Here is a 6,484-nt window from a genome sequence, read left to right as displayed (position 1 = left end):
GAGTGAGACATACAGAGAGAAGACGGCCGTGGGATAGCAGGGGATGTGATACGTCGCCAAGCCAGGTTGCGCCAAGGACTGCTGGCGGACACCAGACGCTGGAAGACGCAAGCAAGGATTCTCCCCCTAGAGTAGTCACGGAGAGAGTGGTCCTACCAACACCTTGATGTTAGACCCCTGGCCTTCAGAACTGTGAGGCAATAAATTTCTGTTCTTTTAACCCCTGTTTGTGGTACGTTTTTAGAGCAGCCCCAGGAAATTGCTACAAATCTAAAAAACTGGCATTCTACAGGAGAAACACTGAGAAGGTTCCCTGGGCCGTGTGACAACGGGCAGGTTCTTTCACCCCTCCATGCCTCGGTTTTCTCATCTGCAAAATGGGGACAGTGACACCGATTCAACCGAGTCATTCTGAAGATGAAATAAGATAACACGTGTGAGTGTTTTTTTAAAAGTGTCCGGAACAAAGTAGGTGTCCGTAGACGTCATAGTCTCCATTTTCAGGGATCATGCATTACCTTAGGGCAGATCTTTCTCAACGTTAAGTTTAACAGAGGTCATGGAAGCAATCACAGAGCTAGATTCTTTTACTAGTCACCATTCTTCATCCCACCAGCCACCATTCTTGGGCTGCAGTCAACAGAAACCAACTCTAGCTGATTGACTGGAGGGATATAGAGTGGCTCACAGACTTGGGGGAAAAGAAAATGAAAACTAGAGTCTTTGGGAAAACAGAAACCAGGGCAACTGTGGGGTTCCAGGAAATCAGAACTAATGAATGGTCTCTTTGAGACACCAAGCTCAAAGGCTTCCAGTGGATTTGAGGCTCTACAGGTTCCCAGAGAAGGAGCCATTGACGGGCCTTGCTTGGCTTAGCGCTTACCTGTTGGCCACCCGCAGGGGAGGCCTCGAACTGACAGCCCATCAGGACATGCCCCAGGGGCAGGGGCTCATCCCCGAGGGAAAATCGAGGCGCTATTAACCTAAGTGTGAAAGGCCGTAGGCAGGCAATACCGACTGATGTCCCCACAAGGCATCTGGGGAACCAGGAAAGTTGGGAGCAGGATGATGGGCTCTTGGGGTGTTCTAAGACCTTCCTGACTTGCTCTCCTTCCTCTTTCCAGCTCCGTGACTACCCTGCAGTCATTGCCCTTCTGTTCTCACTTGTCGCCAACGCAGATTGTGTAGAATTCTAGATGGCTTGCCATCGGTTTGTCATTGTGCCAAGATTATTCAAAAACTGGGGAGAAGGGGTAGTAAGAGTGGAAGAGTCCACATTTGATGGCCCTTGGGTGAAACAGAAACTCATAAAGGGGCGGTCTGCAGTGTCTGCATTCAAACAAGTATTGTTGCTCTGGGTACGTCCACGTGGGCAATGGAAACGGTGCGTGGATTTACCAAGTCTGAGCTCACAGCTGAATCCATCTCCTTTTGTTCCATTCAAGGGACTTCTAATTAATCATGTTTTCTCCTGTTTTCCCAATAGGACCAGAGGCCTCGAAGACTCCTTACACCAGGAAATGTCGTGTTATCTGGCCACCCACAACGTAGAAGCATCCTCTGCATTCTGCATAATTCATCTCAAGAAATACGCGTTTAATGGTTACCCTGTGGCAGGTGCTGGATGAGGTCATAATGTCTTGCCCCCCAGATCACCCCAATGTGCTGCTCCGCTGAACGTACCACAGACAAGATGAGCACTGGGTGTTATACTCTCTGTTTGCAAATTGAATTTAAATCTAGAGAGAGAGAGAGATTAACTAGAAGCTTAAAAAAAAAAAAAAAAAGAATGTTCCACAAATGGATCCGATGCTGCTGCTTGGGCTTCTGCCCCCTGGGGTCATCGCGCCTGGTTAGCAACACCTCGTGGCCAGGAGAGGAACTGTCTGAATCTGCGGCGTGTTTAGGGCTTCCCTTCTCTCTCTCTCTCTCTCTTCTTTTTTTAATAAATTTATTTTTTATTGGTGTTCAATTTGCCAACATACAGAATAACACCCAGTGCTCATCCCATCAAGTGCCCCCCTCAGTGCCCGCCACCCAGTCACCCCCCCCCCCCCGCCCACCTCCCTCTCTACCCTTCTCTTACCCATCTGAGCAATTGCTCCTTGGCGCTGTGGGACCCCAGCCCCAGATCAAATAATTACAGCCTCTTCCAATATCTTGTTCCTGTATGTGTGTCGAGGCTTTACTTTTTAAAAATCCCATCCTGTCCTTTTAATTCCCGGGTGTGACTCACACGTTGGAAACATTCCTACGGTAGGTTGTATCTGCGTAAGGAAAATTTAAGACTTTGGAAGAAGCAGAAAAGACGACCTGCGGGTCTCCAGGGGAAAACCACGCGGGCGTCACTCTCCGCACACGGCTCCGGGCCACCTGACGCCGAGCAAGTCGGGCTTTTCCTTGTACTTGAATTATCTCACGACTCTGTGAATTGCGGACCGTTGATAGCAATGCAAATAATTCTTGTCTATAAACATGCAAATATATTTTTCTGATGAAGCTTCAATAGATTCTATGGATTCCAATCCACTTCACCCCCCCACCCCCCCACCCTACCCTGCACTAAAACAAGCTGGGTTTTCGCCCATTTGTAAATCGATTTGAACATTTTACTCCACGTAAAAGGATCACGAAGATAAATTCAGTTCGTATTTGTCATCATGCATAGTCACAAATTCTTTTCCTTTTGACAAGAACTTTCCAGATCCACTCTCCCAACTACATCCAAATACACAATATGGTATTGTCAACTATAATCAACGTGTTGTGCGTTACATTTGCATAACTTACTCATTTTATAACTGGAATTTTGTACCTTTTGACCCCTTCACCCATTTCACAGACCCCTAACCCTGCCCCAGGCAACCACCAATTTGTTCTCTATATCCATGAGCTCAGTGTTTTTGTTTCGTTTTGTTTGGGGGTGTTTTTTAGAATAGTATTTAGATTTTTCAATATTAGTATCTGTCATTTTCTCCCTGATTTATTTCACCCAGCATACTGCCCTCAAGGACCATCCATGTTGTGACAAATGGGAAGATTCCATTCTTTTTTTAATGGCCAAATAATATTCCACTCAACAAACATATTACATTTTCTTTATTCATTCATCCATCCGTGGGCATTTAAGTTGTTTCTATGTTTCGGTCCCTATAAATAATGCTGCAGTGAACATGAGGATGCAAGTAGCTTTTCAAATTGGGAGTTTCATTTCCTTTGGATAAATACCCAAGAGTGGAATTGCTGGATCATAGAGTAATTCTATTTTTAATTTTTTGAGGAAATTCCATGCTGTTTTCCACAGTGGCCACACCAGTTTGTATTCCCCACCAACAGTGCACAAGCATTCCATTCCCTCCACATCCTCGCCAACACTTATTTCTTGTCTCTTTTTTTAAGATTTTATTTATTTATTCATGAAAGACAGAGAGAGTGAGAGAGAGAGAGAGAGGCAGAGACATAGACAGAGGGAGAAGCAGGACCCCTGCAAGGAGCCTGATGTGGGACTCGATCCCGGATCCCGGGATTAGAACCTGAGCCAAGGGCAGACGCTCAACCGCTGAGCCATCCAGGTGTCCCTATTTCTTGACTTTTTGATAACAGCCATTCAACCCGGCGTGAAGTGACATCTCATTGTGGTTTTGATTTGCACCGCCCTGATGATGAGTGATGTTGGGCATCTATTCAGGCATTTGCTGGCCACCTGTATGTCTTTTTTGGAAAAATGTCTATTCATATCCTCTGCCCATTTTTTAAATCGGATCGTCTGGGGTTTTTTTGCTATTGAGTTGGATGAGCTATTTACATACTTCAGATATTAACCCCTTAGGAGGTATATGATTTGCATTCAGTAGTTGCCACATTATCTCAGTTATACTGAGTAAATCTGCCCTTTGCCCTGAAAGAATACAATATCTCTATCTTTCAAGGCTATCTATCGTTCGCTGTACAAATACCCCTGAAGAGATAGTGCCTCTTCTTGCAAGTTGCAGAGAAAGATAAACGATCCACGGAGCATCATCACCCAACAGAAGGAAAGCCTTATGTCGTTAGCTCATTTAAACCCACTAGAAAATATCCAGTTGGTGCCCAATGGGTCTTCAGCTCAAGATGAGGAACCAAGCCCACATACTGTGCAGCTGTCTCCCAACGGACACACAAAATTCCACACAATTTATGCGCAAATGATAGAAGAAATATAAAAGTGTGAACATACATATACCCGTTTGCTTCGAAGAGAGTATTTCCAAGCATATATTTCCTCGCACTGCCAGCTCAGAGGACCTAGAAGCAGCCACACCCCAGTAGCAATGGGCATGATGGTAGGGGCCAAATGTCTGTGTTCCCCAAAATTCATATGTTGAAATCCCAGTGCCCAAAGTGACAGTATTAGGAAGTGAAGGGGGCCTTTAATAGAAAGTTAGGGCATCAAGGGGCTTAGTGCCCTTAGGGACATAGAGAGCTTCCTTCTCCCTCTGCCGCCACGCGAGGATAAGATGATAGGACGGCCGTCTGCAGCCCGAGGAGGCCCTCCCAGCTGTGCTGGCACCCCGACCTCGGCCACTCAGCCCCCAGAATGGTGAGAAAGCTCTGTTGTTTATAAGCCACCCAGTCTGCGGTAGTTTGTTAGAGCATCCTAAACCCACCGACACCCCCCAGTGCCCAGATGTCAGTCCGCGATTCTCCAATAGAAGGAAGTGGGCTCCTTGGACAAATGGACGATTCTAGGGCCGGAGCAGGAGATACACGAGAGGAGCCTGGAGCATCCTGTAGCGCCAGAAAGGAACGAAACACTGAAAAATATTTTTTTTATTATTAAAAAACAAAAAGTATGAGGTGCCTGAGTGACTCAGGGGTTGGGCATCTGCCTTGGGCTCAGGGGGTGATCCCAGGGTCCTGGGATCGAGTTCCTCATCCGGCTCCTTGCTCAGCAAGGAGCCTGAATCTCCCTCTCCCTCTGCTGTTCCCCCTGCTTGTGCTCTCTCTTCGTCTCTTTCTCCGTCTCTGTCTCTGTCAAATAAATAAATAAATAAATAAATAAATAAATAAATAAATAAATAATCTTTTTTAAAAAAGCAAAACCACAATGATGGGTCATGTCAAAGGGACACAGGAGCCAACTGAAAGAAATTCCAGAGGCCAAAGCTGGAACAGTTTGAGCAACAAAATAAGTAAAGCAGGATTGGGTTATACCTCAAGGTATAAAAATAGGTAAATAAATGATTGAATAAATAAATAAGTGACAGAGAATATACAAATCTATTCCAAGAATTCCAAATAATTTATGTAAATACTATCCCCTCCAAGCGACGGAGCATATATCGCGGCTCCTTGACTACTGTGGGCTGCTTGCGGCGACTTCCTTTCAAGGAGTACAGTATGCAAAGAGGAAAAAAGTAATTTTGTGGTGGAGAAAGCTGACGAACACTACCTAAGCCCGGTGATCAAAGTCAATATCAACAGTGATAAGTCGGATCGAGAGTGTGCACTCATGGGGAAACCATTACACAGACCTCAGGGGTGGGACATTCTATTAAATTCTTAACCCTGCCAAGGGCATCAAAAATAAGGAAAGTCTGGGAAACTCTCACAGCTAAGAAGAGCCTAAAGAGACATGACAACTAAATGTGATGTGAGACCCTGGCTGGGATCCCAGAACAGAGACAGCACAGGATGAAAAAACCTAAGCAAACCTTAAAAAGCACGGACTTTAGTTAATAATAACGTAGAGATATTGGTTATTTCATTGTCATCCTCTCAATTTTCATAACGTGCAGATGGACATTCCCACACAGCAACAATTTCCATATAGTGATGTTCACGCTCCATTTGTTCAGAAAGGTTTTAAATTCACTAACTTGGGAAGGTATCTGCATCTCCACGTTCTCTGCAGCATTATTCGCAGTAGCAAGGTAGGGAACGGCCTACGTGCCCATCCGCAGATGAAGGTGGCGAGGGTGCGTATATGCATTCGTGGATAGTGAGCTCTTGCTCCTCCGCACAAAAGGAAGGGAATCTTGCCTCTGGGGACAACATGAACAGACTTCGAGGGCATTATGCCGCGATGCTGCCGTTACGATCTCACGTATAGATGGGATCTAAAAAAACAAAAACAAAAGCCAAGCTCATAGATACAGAGAACAGATCGATCCCAGAGGTGGGAGTGTGAGCTGGCGTGAAGTGGGGGGAGTAAGCCAAAAGATACAAATTTCCAGTTATTAAAAAAAATAAATCCTAGGGATATACTACTGTATTGTGTATCTGGAAGTCGTTACGGGAATAAACGTGAAAAGCTCTCACGACAAGGGAAAACCTGTTTGGTGACTACGCATGGCAATGGATGTTAACTCGGGTTATTGTGGTGATCGTCTCTCAAAATGTGCAAATATTGAATTATTATGTTGTGCACCTGAAACTAAAGTTACATGTTAAATATACCTCCAGACAAAATAATAATAATAATAATAATAATAATAATAATAAT

The sequence above is a fragment of the Vulpes vulpes genome, unplaced genomic scaffold (assembly GCF_048418805.1).
Source record: "Vulpes vulpes isolate BD-2025 unplaced genomic scaffold, VulVul3 u000000657, whole genome shotgun sequence".
Taxonomy (NCBI): Eukaryota; Metazoa; Chordata; class Mammalia; order Carnivora; family Canidae; genus Vulpes; species Vulpes vulpes.
This window is presented reverse-complemented; position numbering follows the sequence as displayed.